General features: G+C 48.1%; 1 protein-coding gene and 1 pseudogene across 2 annotated transcripts in view; both read left to right on the top strand.

Moving 5' to 3' along the window:
• BCKDHB (branched chain keto acid dehydrogenase E1 subunit beta) overlaps nucleotides 1-15,039 on the top strand; it is a 271,499-nt gene that overhangs the window by 232,146 nt on the left and 24,314 nt on the right. The window lies entirely within an intron of this gene.
• LOC142011699 (5S ribosomal RNA) lies at nucleotides 12,666-12,784 on the top strand (annotated as a pseudogene).

Below are 15,039 nucleotides of genomic sequence, written 5' to 3'. Positions count from 1 at the left end.
CTGCATGGCATGGAGCAGGGCAAGCACTGCTCCTACAGGGGCGGCTGGGTGGACCTCTGGCTGCTGCTGCTGGGGGTCCATGACTGCGTTGCTCAAGGTGTGCGTGCCTATGACTTTGCAGACCACGTGCTGTACAGGCTGCGTGTGTCTGGGAGGGGCCCTTTAAGGGAGCGGCTAGCTGTTGCCCCGGAAGCGCTAGTCCGCCCTGTGACCCTGTCTGCAGCTGTTCCTGGCACCCTTATTTTGATGTGTGCTACTTTGGCGTGTAGACGTTCCCTTGCAGCGCCTATTTCGATGTGGTGCTGCCCAATGTTGACGTTGAACGTCGACGTTGCCAGCCCTCGAGAACGTGTAGACGTTATTCATCGAAATAGGCTATTTGAGTCCGAAGGCGGTTCGGTGTCAACTTCTGGCACTGTCCCGGCAACTCGTACAGCTGAGCTGGTACCAGACATGGAGGTTATCCTCTCCTTTGGACTATATCAGTAAAGCCGAGAGGGGGACACTGGTGTCTGGGCAGCCCAGAGTCTCCATAATAAGTGCCCAGGCTCGCGCCTGGAGAGGTACTCCGGCATCACTGAACAGTGTTGCATCAACACGGGAGGCAACAGATACCGGTTATAAGCTCTTGCTCGACTGGCGTAGAGAACGAGTGCCAGGGGTTGCCTTCGACGGTGGGAGAGATCCTCGCATCTCACTGGACAGTCACCGCCCGCCACAGCCCCCAGCCAATAAGGTACTGTCCCGCCACAGTTCACCTGCCTCGCTGGGTGCATGAGGCTTAAGGTTCCTGAACCGGACAAGTGACTGAAATTTGGGCACCAGGCAAACCAATAAGAAAATCAACAAGAAATGAGAAACATCAACAATTTAAGCTTGCTTGCTGGAATGTGCAGACCATGCTGACTGGCTTGACTGAAGATCTTCAGGCCATCAGTGACACCCGAAAGACTGCTATCATCAACGAGGAACTGAAGAGGCTCAGAGTTGATATCCCTGCACTGCAAGAGATGCGACTCGCAGATTCGGGATCTCTAAAGGAAAAGGGCTACACTTTTTTCTGGCAGGGTAAAGCCCAAGAAGAACCCAGAGAGCATGGTGTTGGCTTTGCTGTCAGAAACACCCTTCTACAAATGGTGGATTTAGTCATGGGTGGATCAGAAAGACTTCTTCGGATCACGCTTCAAACTTGCGCCGGTCCCATCCACCTGATCAGTGCTTATGCTCCAACCCTGTATTCCACACCAGACGTAAAAGACAAGTTCTATGACGTGCTTAGTACTGCTGTAGCGCAGATACCTGCTCGTGAACAACTGTACATCTTGGGTGACTTCAATGCAAGAGTTGGAGCTGATTGGGCCTCATGGCCTTCCTGCTTAGGACACTTCGGTGTGGGGAAAATGAATGACAATGGACAGCGTCTGCTTGAACTGTGCACGTACCACAATCTGTGCATCACAAACACATTCTTCTGAACGAAGCCACAGCACAGTGTCATGGAGACACCCACGCTCGAAGCACTGGCATCAACTAGATGTGGTCATCACTAGGCGTAATAACCTCAAAAACGTCCTTCTGACACGCAGCTATCATAGTGCTGACTGTGATACAGATCACTCGCTAGTTTGCTCCAAGCTCAAGCCGAGACCCAAGAAGCTGTACCGCTCTAAACCTGCTGGAAGGCCCCGCATTGATGCCAGAAAGACGGCAAACTCTGAGAAAGCTGAAAAGTTCAGAGAGACCCTCCAGGAAAATCTGCGCAGAGGCCCTGGGGGTGCCTATGCGACATCCAAATGGCAAGATCTGAGGGATACAGTTTGCAACATGGCCTTGTCGGTGTTTGGAAGAAGAGCTAGAAACACGAACGACTGGTTCGAAGCTAACTCCGATGAGATGATTCCAGTCATTGAAAAGAAGCGCGCTGCACTCCTGGAGTACAAACACTCACCGAGCCAGAGTATCCAGCAAGCACTTAGAGAGGCCAGAAGAACAGTACAGCAGACAGCCAGGCGCTGTGCCAACAACCACTGGCTCCAGCTATGCAGCAACATCCAGACCTGTGCCGACTTTGGTAATCTCGGAGGAATGTACGAGGGTATGAGGAAGGCGTTAGGACCCACCCAGAACAAGATGGCACCTCTGAAATCCAAATCTGGTGAAGTCATTGCTGACAAAGCCAAACAGATGGAGCGCTGGGTCGAGCACTACTCCGAGCTGTACTCATGCGAGAACGTTGTGGTTGACGCAGCCCTCGATGCCGTCGAGCACCTACCAGTAATGGACGAACTGGATCAAGAACCAACTGTGGATGAACTGAAGAGAGCCATCGACAGCATTGCAGCAGGAAATTCCCCTGGTCAGGATGGTGTACCAGCAGAGGTAATCAAATGTGCCGCGGACACACTCCTGGAACCCCTACATGAGCTACTGTGCCTGTGCTGGAAAGAGAGTGAGGTTCCACAGGATATGCGTGACGCTAACATTGTAACGTTGTATAAGAACAAAGGAGACAGAAGCGACTGCAACAACTACCGTGGAATCTCCCTCCTAAGCGTCACTGGTAAACTGTTCGCTCGCATCATCCTTGGCAGACTCCAGAAGATTGCTGAGAGGGTGTATCCCGAATCGCAGTGTGGATTCCGCGCAGAGAGGTCTACCGTTGACATGGTCTTCTCTCTAAGGCAGCTGCAGGAGAAGTGCAGGGAGCAGAGAAACCACTCTACATAGCCTTCATCGACCTGACCAAGGCCTTTGACTTGGTCAGCAGGGATGGTCTGTTCAAACTGCTCCACAAGATAGGCTGTCCTCTACGGTTACTCAAGATGATCCAGTCGTTCCACGAAGACATGAGAGGAACCATCCAATATGATGGCGCATTATCGGATGCTTTCAGAATCAGGAGCGGCGTCAAACAAGGATGCGTGCTTGCTCCGACATTTTTCGGGATCTTCTTCGCACTCCTCCTGAAGCATGCCTTTGGATCTTCAACAGAGGGCTTCTTGCTGCACACAAGATCTGATGGGAAACTGTTTAACCTTGCAAGGCTGAAAGCTAAGTCTAAGGTGCAAGAAGTCCTCATCAGAGACATGCTGTTCGCAGACGATGCTGCTGTAGTGTCTCACACAGAAGACCAGCTTCAAAAACTGCTGGATCAGTTCTCCAAAGCGTGCAAGGACTTTGGGCTTACCATCAGCCTAAAGAAGACAAATGTACTGTCAGGATGTTGCTGAATCCCCATCAATCAGCATTGACAACTGTACGTTAGAGGTCGTCCATGAGTTCGTTTACCTCGGGTCCACCATCACTGACACCCTGTCATTGGAGACTGAGCTAAATAGGAGGATTGGAAAAGCAGCCACAACTCTGTCCAGACTCAGCAAGAGAGTGTGGAATAACAACAAGCTGTACACTCACACCAAAATGCAAGTCTACAGAGCCTGCATCCTCAGCACCCTCCTTTATGGCAGCGAGACTTGGACCCTGTATGCCCGCCAGGAAAAGAGGCTGAATGTCTTCCACTTGCACTGCCTCAGGCACATCCTTGGAATATCATGGAAGGACAGAGTGACCAACACTGCCGTCCTCGAGCAAGCTGGAATCCCAGCCATGCACACCCTCCTCAGGCAGCGTCGACTCCGCTGGCTTGGCCACGTCCACAGGATGAATGATGGAAGGATTCCAAAAGACATCCTATATGGTGAGCTAGCCTCTGGCAAAAGACCTCCTGGACGCCCCCAGTTGCGCTACAAAGATGTCTGCAAGAGAGACCTCAGAGAGGTAGACATTGAGCTGGACAAGTGGGAAGAACTAGCAGACGACTGCAGCAGATGTTGGCAGGGGTTACACAAGGGCCTTCAGAAGGGCGAGATGAAGATCAGACAGCTAGCAGAGGAGAAGCGAGCGCACAAAAAACACAATAAGGACTTGCCAGACACCCACTACATCTGCAAGAGATGCAGCAAGGACTGTCACTATCATGTGGGTCTTCATAGTCACAATAGACGCTGTAAATGAAGTCCTCAATTGAAACTTTAATGGGCGTGATCCATAGTCTATGCAGACTGAAGGATGCCTACTACTACTACATCAAAATAAGCTATTTTGTTGTAGCGTGCACGTGTAGACATAGCCATTTAGGTGTAAATTACAGTTAAATAACAGCACAGAACACTGAGGGTTAGGACTGGTGGCTGTAAACAAATTTTATGACAACATGGGAAATTTGGCCCCATACATGATAAGTGGTCACCGGCTAACTAAAATCGTGCTGGATTATGGAGTTTGCTGGATGAGAGAATTCAAGATTAAAGAGGTTCAACCTGTAGTTAATCTTGCCATTGTAGAAAAACACACTTAATGTGAGATTTTTCTTTAGCTCTCTGTAGTGGACTATTTCAGCAATTTTTTCTAAAAATTTAAGTAAATTAATTTGAAGTACAGAGATTTAAAAGTGCTTGGTTTTAATAGAAACCAGGAGAAATATGCTCTGAGTTTGAATATAAACATATAAACAATTTTCATAAGGATAATTTAAAGATGGCCTGTTTTCTTTCTTTTTCATTTTTGAATGCATTTTCATAAGTTCTATTCCAAAAAAGTGTTATGGAAGACTATCAGTAGATGTTCCCCCACTTCATCATAGCCATAGACACTATTTACAGAAAGTTTCCTCCGTACATGGATTTCCATGGGCCCTTGTTTGAGAGGCTAAATACGTTAACCAGTGAAAATAACAAGCTGTGAAGAGTAGTTGGCTGGCTATAATCAAGTTATCAAATTAGGCTCACATGTTTTGTGACAAATTGATCAGCATGCTGTTCTGTCAGAAAACCTTTACTTGAACAAAAGAAGTGTATTGTCCAAAATTACATCATACTATTAACTAGAATGCTTCTCCTTAAAATATTGTTAGCATGCAATGGGGGTGCCAGATGTCTGGTTTTCAACCAGAATGCTCATCTGAAAAGAGACCCTGTCACTTCCAGTCAACAGCACTGACAAAGCCTTTAAAAGCGCAGTTGTTGGCACAATGGGGTCTGGAACTAAGGCAGGCTCCCTACCTGTTGTGGCTCCATGCAGCTCCCAGAAGCAGTTGCCAAATCCCTGTGGCCTGTAGGTGGAGAGAGGCTCCGTGAAGTGCCCCAGCCATGTGTGCTGGCTTTGCAGCTCCCATTGGTTGGGTACCGCAAACAATGGAAGCCAAGGGCAACGTGCAGTACATTGCAGGCTGCAGGGAAGTGGTGGCCACTTCCTTGGAGCCGTGGTAAGCATGTCTGAACCTTCCCACATCTCAAACTTCTGCCATAAATGAGGGTCCCCTCCTGCACTCAAACTCCCTCCCAGAGCGTGTACCACCCACTTACTCCTCAACTCCAAACCCCCTCCCGCATTCCAAAACCCACCTCTCTGACCCTATCCCAGAGCCTCAGCCATGGTGTTTCATTGCAGGAAAGCCTGATCTGCATAGACAGCTGTGAAAATAAATGTGTCATTCAGTAGCCATTAAAATTCTAAATGCAGGTTCGTATAACAATTTCTCAGCTTGCACATTTAACTTAATCAGAAAATATTTTTTTAAAAAACTAAACAGAACTGTAGATCCTGCCTGGTGACAATATTAAACAGAAAAGTTTGAGTTTAAGTATTAATGTAATATCCTCTCTAATTAAAAAGTGCAGGAAGGGGTAAGATCCTTACTTGCCACAAAATTTGAGCATGTATCATGCTGTTTGGACTTGAGGGGGGAAAAGAAATGTTAGCGATGAATGCAAGCTACTTGTCCAGTGGATTTGTTCGTCTTCTTAACTTTTAGAGCACGGCCAAACTGTTTTCAGGATCCAGGCTGGAGCAGATGTGCTTATAAATACCCACTGGAGAAATAAAAACAAAACAAAATTCTGTATATATTTCGTTATGCTTACCCAATGCCAGCTGAAGTCACCATATTTGTCTTCACTGGGCTTTCTATCCAGTTTATAAACGTATGTAGATTCTCATACTAATTCTTACATGAGCAGCACTAGTCCCACCACAGTTTCTGAAAATATGAAGCAAACTTTATTAAAGATTCTTGAAGCCAATATATGTGCAGACATTTTTAATATGCTGATTTTGCCATATTTTTGTTGATAGAAAGTTAAAAATTCTGCACACAGTGCTATGAATATACTAGTATTCTTCAGTAATAATATTCTGTTCCTACCCACACTCTGAGAACCATGATTAGGCTTTGCTTTGTCACTTTAAATATTTTTTCAGAAAACTGCCCTACATTTTGGAGGTTGCAGGTCTGTTGAGATTCTTCTCTGTGGAATTATTTTCATGTTAGAAATGGCACTGTGATATGTAGGATATTTTAGTACATAAGTAGAATTTGGAGGCTGGCTTTGCAGCAAATGGTTGTAACTTTCAATACGTAAACCATGAAAACCTGTGGGGCTTAGTATCATCTAGTAACGGCATTACATTGCAGAGCTCTTTTGGGATACTGTGGTATCCTGAAATAGTAACTCTGCATCTAGGAAATGCGACTAGTATTTCACAGAATCATAGGGCTGGAAGGAGCCTCAGGAGATCATCTAGTCCAGCCCCCTGTTTCAAGCAGGATCGACCCCCAGTAAGTCATCCCAGCCAGGACCTTGTCCAGCCGGGACTTAAAAACCTCATGGGATGGAGAATCCACCACCTTTCTAGGCAACACACTCCAATGCTTCACCACCTACCTGGTGAAGTAGTTTTTCCTAATATCTAACCTACACCTCTCCCTCTTCAACTTCAGACCATTACTCCTTGTTCTGCCATCTGACACCACTGAGAACAGTTTCTCACCCTCCTTTTTAGAGCTCCCCTTCAGGAAGTTGAAGGCTGCTATCAAATCACCTCTAAGTCTTCTCTTCTGTAAACTAAACAAGCCCAAATCACTCAGTCTATCCTCATAGGTTTTGTGCTCCAGACCCTTAATCATTTTTGTTGCCTTTCGCTGAACCTGCTCCAGCAAATCCACATCCTTTGTATACTGGGGGGCCCAAAACTGGACACAATATTCCAGATGTGGCCTCACCAGTTCTGAATAGAGGGGAATAACTACTTCACTAGATCTGCTCAAAATGTTCCTCCTAATGCACCTTCGTATGCCATTAGCCTTCTTGGCTACAAGGACACACTGTTTACTCATATCCAGCCTTTCATCCACCATAACCCCTAGGTCCCTTTCCATCGTACTGCTGCTGAGCCAGTCAGTCCCCAGCCTATAACAATGCTTGGGATTCTTCCGCCCCAGGTGCAGGACTCTACACTTCTCCTTATTGAACCGCATCAGATTTATTTTGGCCCAGTCCTCCAATTCAGTCCCTCTGGATTATCTCTCTACCCTCCAATGTATCTACCTCTCCCCCTAGTTTTGTGTCATCCGCTGACTTGCTGAGGGTGCAATCCAGCCTCTCATCCAGGTCATCAATAAAAATGTTGAGTAACACCGGCCCCAGAACCGAGCCTTGTGGCACTCCACTTGAAACAGACCGCCATCCAGATATTGAACCATTGACCGCTACCCATTGGGCCCGACCATCAAGCCAGCTTTCTGTCCATCTTATAGTCCAAGGATCTAATCCATATTTCCTTCACTTATGGACAAGAATGTTGTGGGAGACCATATCAAAAGCCTTGCTGAAGTCAAGGTATGTCACATCCACTGACTTCCACAAATCCACAGAGCTTGTTACCTTGTCATAGAAGCTAATCAGATTGGTCAGGCAGGACTTACCCCTGATGAATCCATGTGGGCTACTTTTGATCACTTTCCCCTCTTCCAAGTGCTCCAAAACGGATTCCTTGAGGATTCCCTCCATTATTTTCCCAGGGATTGAGGTAAGGCTAACGGGTCTATAGTTCCCTGGATTGTCCTTCTTTTCTTTTTTAAAGGTGGGCACTACGTTTGCCTTCTTCCAGTCGTCCGGTATCTCCCCTGATCTCCAAGAGTCTTCAAGAATAATGGCCAAAGGTTCAGCAATGACCTCTGCCAATTCCCTCAGTACCCTTGGGTGCATTAAATCCAGACCCATGGACTTGTGCACATCTAGTTTTTCTAGATAGCTCAGAAGTTGTTCCTTCCCCACAGATGGCTGTCCTCCACCTTCCCATACTATATTGTCTAGGACCGTCATGTAGAAGTTGACTTTGTCTGTGAAGACTGAGGCAAAAAAAAGCATTGAGTACTTCAGCTTTTCCTGCATCATCTGTCACTAGGTTACCTCCCTCATCCAGTAATGGCCCCACACCTTCTCTGATAACCTGTTTATTGTTCACATGCCTATAGAAATCCTTCTTGTTACCCTTCACATTCCTTGCCAGCCGCAGTTCCAATTCTGCTTTCACTTTCCTGATTACTGCCTGGCATTCTCCAGCCGTATGTTTGTACTCCTCCTTAGTCAACTGTCCATGTTTCCATTTCTTGTATGCATCCTTTTTGAATTTAAGCTGACTAAGGATTTACCTGTTAAGCCAAGCTGGTTGCCTACCATGTCTGCATTTCTTACTATGCAGAGGGATGGTTTGTTCCTGTGCCTTCAATAAGACTTCTTTAAAATAGTGCCGGTTCTCTTCAACTCTTCTCCCCTTCATCTTCGTTTCCCAAGGGATCCTGCTCACCCATTCTCTCAGGGAGTCAAAGTCTGCTGTTCTGAAATCAAGGGTCTGTATCTTACTGCTCACCTTTCTTCAGCAGGTCAAGTTGCGCATGGCCCCTGGTCAGTTCCTTCAGCACTTGTACCAAGAATTTATCCCCAACATTCTCCAAAAACTTCCTGGATTGTCTGGGTGCTGATGTATTGGTCTCCCAACAAATGTCTGGATAATTAAAGTCTCCCATGAGAACCAGGGCCTGTGATTTGGAAGCTTCACTTAGCTGCCTGAAGAAATCCTCATCTATCTCATCTTCCTGATCTGGCGGTCTATAATAGACACCAACTACAACATCCCTCTGTTACTTCCACCTCTAAGCTTAACCCAAAGACACTCAACTGGATTTTCTCCTTCCCCATACTGGAGCTCTGAGCAATCATACTGCTCCCTCACATACAGCACAACTCCTCCTCCTTTTCTCCCCGTCTGTCCTTCCTAAACAAGTTATAACCTTCCATGACCGTGCCCCAGTTATGCGAATCGTCCCACCACGTCTCTGTTATTCCAACCACCTCATACTTCTTTGACGGTGCCGGGGCCTCTAATTCTTCCTGTTTGTTCCCTAGGCTTCTGGCATTAGTGTACAAGCATCTTAGAGAAGGGACCGATTTCCCCATTCACATTTTTTAAATGTGAATTCTCAGCCACCTATCTCCTTTTTGAAATATTTCCTCAATGGAGAGAATGATGCGTTCTTTTATTTTTAAAAGTGTGAAAAACTTTGTCATTATTTTGCCAACTAGCTACATAGTGTCATCTTAATGTATTTTCAGAAGCACCTACACTGAACATTCAGATCTGTCTTTTCCCACACGCTTTTTTTTCAGGGTTGTCAGGTTTCTAGAATTGTTGTTGAATACTTTTATCTGAATGTACAGAGAGATACCTTTGGGCCAATTTTTGTGCTCTCAATTCCTATGGTAAATATAGAATAACTCCATCAACATCAAAATAAAATAGGTTTTATTTCTGTAGGTAGGTGACAGTAGAGAAGGCTCTGTGCATATGTTCAATGCACCAGTTTTCCAATAGGCTTTTGCACATCAACTTTTTTTATAAGGGATTAGATTCCTGTGAATGTTATGCTTCCAGTCCCATTTTCAGTATATGATGGCTGTGTCTATACTAGAGAGTTTTGTGGACAAAACTGGTGGAGTGTCCACATTACACGCACATCTCCTAGAGCTGGAAGGGACATCAGGACGTCATCTAGTCCAGTCCCCTGCCCTCTTGGCAGGATCAAGCACCATCCCTGACATCTATTTGCCCCAATCCCTAAATGGCCTCCTCAAGGACGGAGCTCACAACGCTGAGTTTAGCAGGCCACCATGCAAACCACTGAGCTATCCCTCCCCTCTCTAGCTAGTTCAACCCATATCTCTCCCGTTCCTTACAAAGGTGTTCTGCTGACAGTAAATCAACAGAATGCAGCACTTTTGTGACAGCATTCTGCCATGAAGCAGGACACCTCTCTTGACCGATCTCTGTTGACAGAAAGCCAGTCTGGACATTCCAGGGAGCCTTCTGTTGGCAGAAAAGGCCTCCAGGGCCCCCAGGGGTCACCCTGTCCACAGTAAGCAAATCTCTATGGCCCATTCTTCCAGCCATTAAAGGTGGTGGGAGCCCCAGAAATGATGAGAACATGGAAGCAGCAAAACCACAAGCTGCTTGTCCATTTACCCTCACAGCCACTCCTGGCAGCTGGTTTAGAAAAGATGGCAGACAGCCAGGCACCCAAGACCCCTCAGGGCCCTTGAGGGATCAGGCGGGAGGGGTCCCAGGAGCCACCCTAGGGCATGAAACATTGGGCACCCTCCATGACTGAGGTCCAGGTTGGCCGCTGTTCTGGCAGCACAGGGCCACCCCCATCTACACCATGAAGCAGATGCTGTTAAAAGTCAAAGAATTGCCCTGGGGTACACCGCACTACAAAGGGCAGATCAGTCACCTGCCCATACTATATGGAGCTGCAGGAGCTTGTGGGGCATTAACACCTCCCCCTACCTGCCCCTTTGGACACTGTGGAGGAGCCCAGAGGAGCCTCCCCACGACCTCCACAGCTGGAGCCCGAGGAGGAGCAGCATCCCAGGACCGAACCTCTTTCAGAACTGGAGGTGGACATGGGTCCAAGGCCAGCAGCAACACCCTGGTCATCGCCCTGGACTCTTGCCTCTCCAGTCAGGCTATGGAGCTCTTTGAGGGTCCCTCTTGTACGTACCCCATGTGTCACACACCCCAGGGCATGGAAATTGGGTGCAGATGGGGCATGCTGTGAGCCTCACCAGGCTGGCTCAGGCAGTACCTTGACATTGGTGTCTGGGTCACCCTCCAAGGGGAGGAGAAGGAGGAGGAGGATGGCCATTAGGAGGTTCATCATAAGCTGAAGCATCTGTGCGTGGATCCAGTGCAAGCCTGGGGGCTGTTCTGGCACCATGGGTATCTGGTAAGCATTGTGTCTCTCTCAGAAAGCGTGTGAGCCCTACTGTAGCAACTGTGCTGTCCCTCATGAGCAGGGGGAGGCCCTATAAAGGCACACCTTACCAGGGCTCCTGGAAGGGACTACCAGCCATGCGACCCTGTCGCATGACGTTCTAGTGACCATTCTATCAAGAGAGTGGCTGGACAGTCTGGCCACTTTCTGTCAACAGAGTGGATTGAAGGAGCAGAGCTTTGGTGTCTGGCTGTGATCCGTCAACTGAGGTTATGTCGGAAGATATCTTCCTACAGTAGCTTTGGTTGACAAATCGTTCTAGTGTAAACATAGCGTAAGATCACACAGGTGAAAATGGTCTGGCACAACAGTGCACAGCCGATGTTTCAATGTCATATAATCCATCAAGCTGTGTCAGTTATCTTCATACACTTTTATATTATTATTATATCTCGCTGAGAACATGAATCCATGTAAAATACGTTATTTAACAAGGCCTGTAACATAGAGAGTTAAGCATTCTACAAGATCACATTTTTTGTAGGACTTACAGGCTGAAGGTGTAGAATAAGTTGCTAGACAATATAGACAGAAGTTTTCACCTGCATGAAAGAGGCTGGGGTTGACCTGGTGTCCCAGCCGGACTTAGAAAATTTATCTGTTGCCACCCCGTCCCGAGGTTGACCTGATGGCCGCAGTTCCCAGGCGTTCAGACGGTCTCCATCGCTGGACTCAGGAGGAGAAACCCTCTGCCGCCCCACGCTCAGGGGAGGGGCTGGGGAACGACCCTCCAGCCCGATTTGCCCCGGGTCAGCCTGGTTTCGTCGTCCGGAATCAGGCTGTTTCTCGCCGCACCCGAACAGGGTTGACCTGCTGTCTGGGCCGGACTTGGAAAAAATATCTTTCGCCATCCCCGGCCCGGGGTTGACCTGATGGCCGTAGTTCCCAGGCGTTCGTTTGGTCTCCATTGCCGCACTTCAAAACAGAAACCCTCTGCCGCCCCGCGCTTGGCGGGGGCGGGGATGACCCGCCGGCCCGAGTTGCCCCTGGTCGGCCTGCCATCAGCATCTGGCATCAGGCTCTTTCTCGCCGCCCCCGAATGGGGTTGACCTGCTGTCCTTAGCCAGACTTGGAAAAAAAATTATCTTCTGCCGTCCCGGCCCGGGGTCAACCCGAGGGCTGGGGTTCCCCGGCCTTGACGTGGTGCCCATCGCCAGACTGGAAAAAAAGAAAGCTTTTGCCGCACCAGATGGAAACGGTGTCTGCGGCCCGACTTTGTCCACCAGCCTGCCCGGGGTAGACCCAGTTGCTGCTGCCGGGCTGAGGGAAAGTTTTGCCCCCCATTCCCCCACCCTGGCTGGGGTTGACCTCGGGGCACACAGCTTCCCCGGTCTGACATGCATGTCCTGTCACGCCCCGTGGCCGGCGTCCTCGTCCTCCCTTGCCCTTGGGTGTGCTTGGAGGAAGTTTTCCCTTGGCCGGGCCTCTGGCTTAATTGTTAGGGTTGGGCTTAGGGAAGGCAGGCTGCTGACGCTAAAGCCTGGGGGGCTGGGGGGCCTATGGCCATACCGGACCAAATGCCCCCGATCTCGTCCGATCTCAGAAGGTAAACCGTCCTGAGCCTGGCTAGTACCTGGATGGGTGACCGCCTGGGAATCCCAGGTGCCGTAGGCAGCTTTTGGCCATGGCGGGGGCTGAGTGGGGTGGGCGTGTGCCGTGTGGGAGCAGGAAAGGCATGAGGCCAAGGCAGCTCAGCGGTCTTGGGGGGCGCTGAGGGCTTTCCCTCTGCGTGCATGCCTGCGTGTCGGGGGGGAAGGTGGGTGAGGAAGCTTAGGCCTTCCCCTGGTGCGATATGTCGGGGAGAGGGAAGAAAGCATGTGTGGAGTGTTGGTGGTGCGGGTGTGTGTGCAGCGTTGGGTGGGGCAGGCCGTTGAGGCTGTTTGTGAGGTGAGGCGGTGCTGGTGGTATTTTTGGTGGGAGTGAGTTGGAGTGAGGTGGGTGTGGGGTCCCCTGCCTGGGTGGGGGTGGTGTGAGGGTTAAGGCTTGTAGTGTCTGTGTTGGGGTGGTTGTGGGTGTAGGTTGTTGAGCGCAGGGAAGGGTGTGGGTTTTGGTTGTGGACTATTAAGCCTGGTGTAAGGGTAGCATGCGGTGATTGCAAAGAGGAGGGCGTGGGAAGTGAGTGAGGGGTGGGCAAAGAAAAGAGGGAAAAATTTGGAGGGGAAGGTGGCGTGAAAAGGGTGCGGTTGACCTGGTGCCCGGGGAGCAAATTGGCCACCAGGTCAACCTCCGCTGAAAGCTGGTGCCTGGAAAGCAAATTGGCCACCAGGTCAACCGCAGCTGCTTTCAATGGAGGTTGACCTGGTGGCTGGGAAGCAAATCAGCCACCAGATCAACTGCAGCTGCTTTCAACAGAGTTTGACCTGGTGGCCGGGGAGCAATGTCATCTTATTTGTTTGGGTTGCTAAATCAGTAACCTTTCAATAACCTGTTTCATAATCTGTGATCTTCTGGAAAAATCTTATTTATTCAATTGAAACAACAACAAGAACAACAGCAACAAAAAACACGACACATTTTCTTCCTAAAATTAGCGTTATCTGGCCAGGAATCCTCTAGAGTAACAGACTCCAAATCTAATAATGCTTGCACCTTGCCTAAGCCTTCTTTCAGTCTTGTCCTTTCCCGGCTCTGACTTTGCTCCAGCTCCATTATTGACCTGCAATTTATTTTTTTAATATTTGTGTTAACCTCAATTAATTGGCGGCTGTACTTTAAATCAAGATTTGAGGATAGCAGTAACTCAGCCAGAGATTATGGACCTATTACCGGAGTGGGTAGGTCAGTTGCTGTGTCCTGCAGTGTCATCATCATCATCAATAACCGTGGGCTCAGTGCCCGTTGGTGTCTGATGCCTCTCTCACTATTTCCTTCCATCTTTCCCTATCCAGTGCAAAGTGGTTTAGTTTCTGTAGACTAGCTCCACACCAATCTACTACATCATCTATCCATTCTCTGTGGGGTCTGCCTCTCCTATTCGAACCATCCATTAGGACGAATACTAGGGTCTTGATTTTTCGTTCATCGTTCATTCTGCAAATATGTCCAAATAGCTGTAGCTTCCATTTTATAACCTTCTGCAGCAGGTTCTCTTTCGGCTGTATTTTCCTACATAATTCCTCATTGGTGACCTTCTGCATCCATCCTGTTCTCAGAATCTTTCTATAACAACTCCTTTCGAATGCCAATATTTTTCTTTTTGAATCTTTCGTTATCACCCGTCTCACATCCGTACAACATGCTGCTGAATACACAAGTTTTCAAGACGCCCAACTTCATTCTTAAACTAATTGCTTTGCTTTTCCAGATCTTGTCCATTGCCTTCAAACTCACTCTTGCTTTCGCTATTCTAGTCGCTATTTCCTTCTTACAGTCTAGATCATACATTATGTTGCTCCCCAGATATGTGAACTTCTCTACATTTTCGAGTTCAATACCATCCACACTGATCTTCCTTCCTATTTCCTTATCTCCAAATACTATTGTTTTTGTTTTATCGATGTTCATGATCACTCCGTACCGCTTCCCTTCTTCGTTTAACACCCTCACTGTTTTCACTATCTTCTCCTCATCTTCCTCAATGATAACTATATCATCCGCAAACCTGAAGTTGTTAATTCTTTTCCTGTGCACAGATATCCCTTCTACCTCTTCCTTGATCTTGTCCATCGCTCTCTCGAGATGTGCAGTGAAGATACTTGGCGATATTGGATCTCCTTGTCTTTCACCTCTACTTGTTTTAAACCAACTTCCCAACTCCCCACATGTTCTCACTACTGCCTCCGCATTATCGTTGATGTCTTTCAGCAACCATATTAGTCTGCTATCCACTCCATACAACTCCAACACCACCAAGTCACTTTCTGATCTGT

Source organism: Carettochelys insculpta, chromosome 3 (genome assembly GCF_033958435.1).
Source record: "Carettochelys insculpta isolate YL-2023 chromosome 3, ASM3395843v1, whole genome shotgun sequence".
NCBI classification, from domain to species: domain Eukaryota; kingdom Metazoa; phylum Chordata; order Testudines; family Carettochelyidae; genus Carettochelys; species Carettochelys insculpta.
The sequence above is the reverse complement of the archived record's forward strand: the minus strand, read 5'-3'. Positions and strand labels throughout refer to the sequence as shown.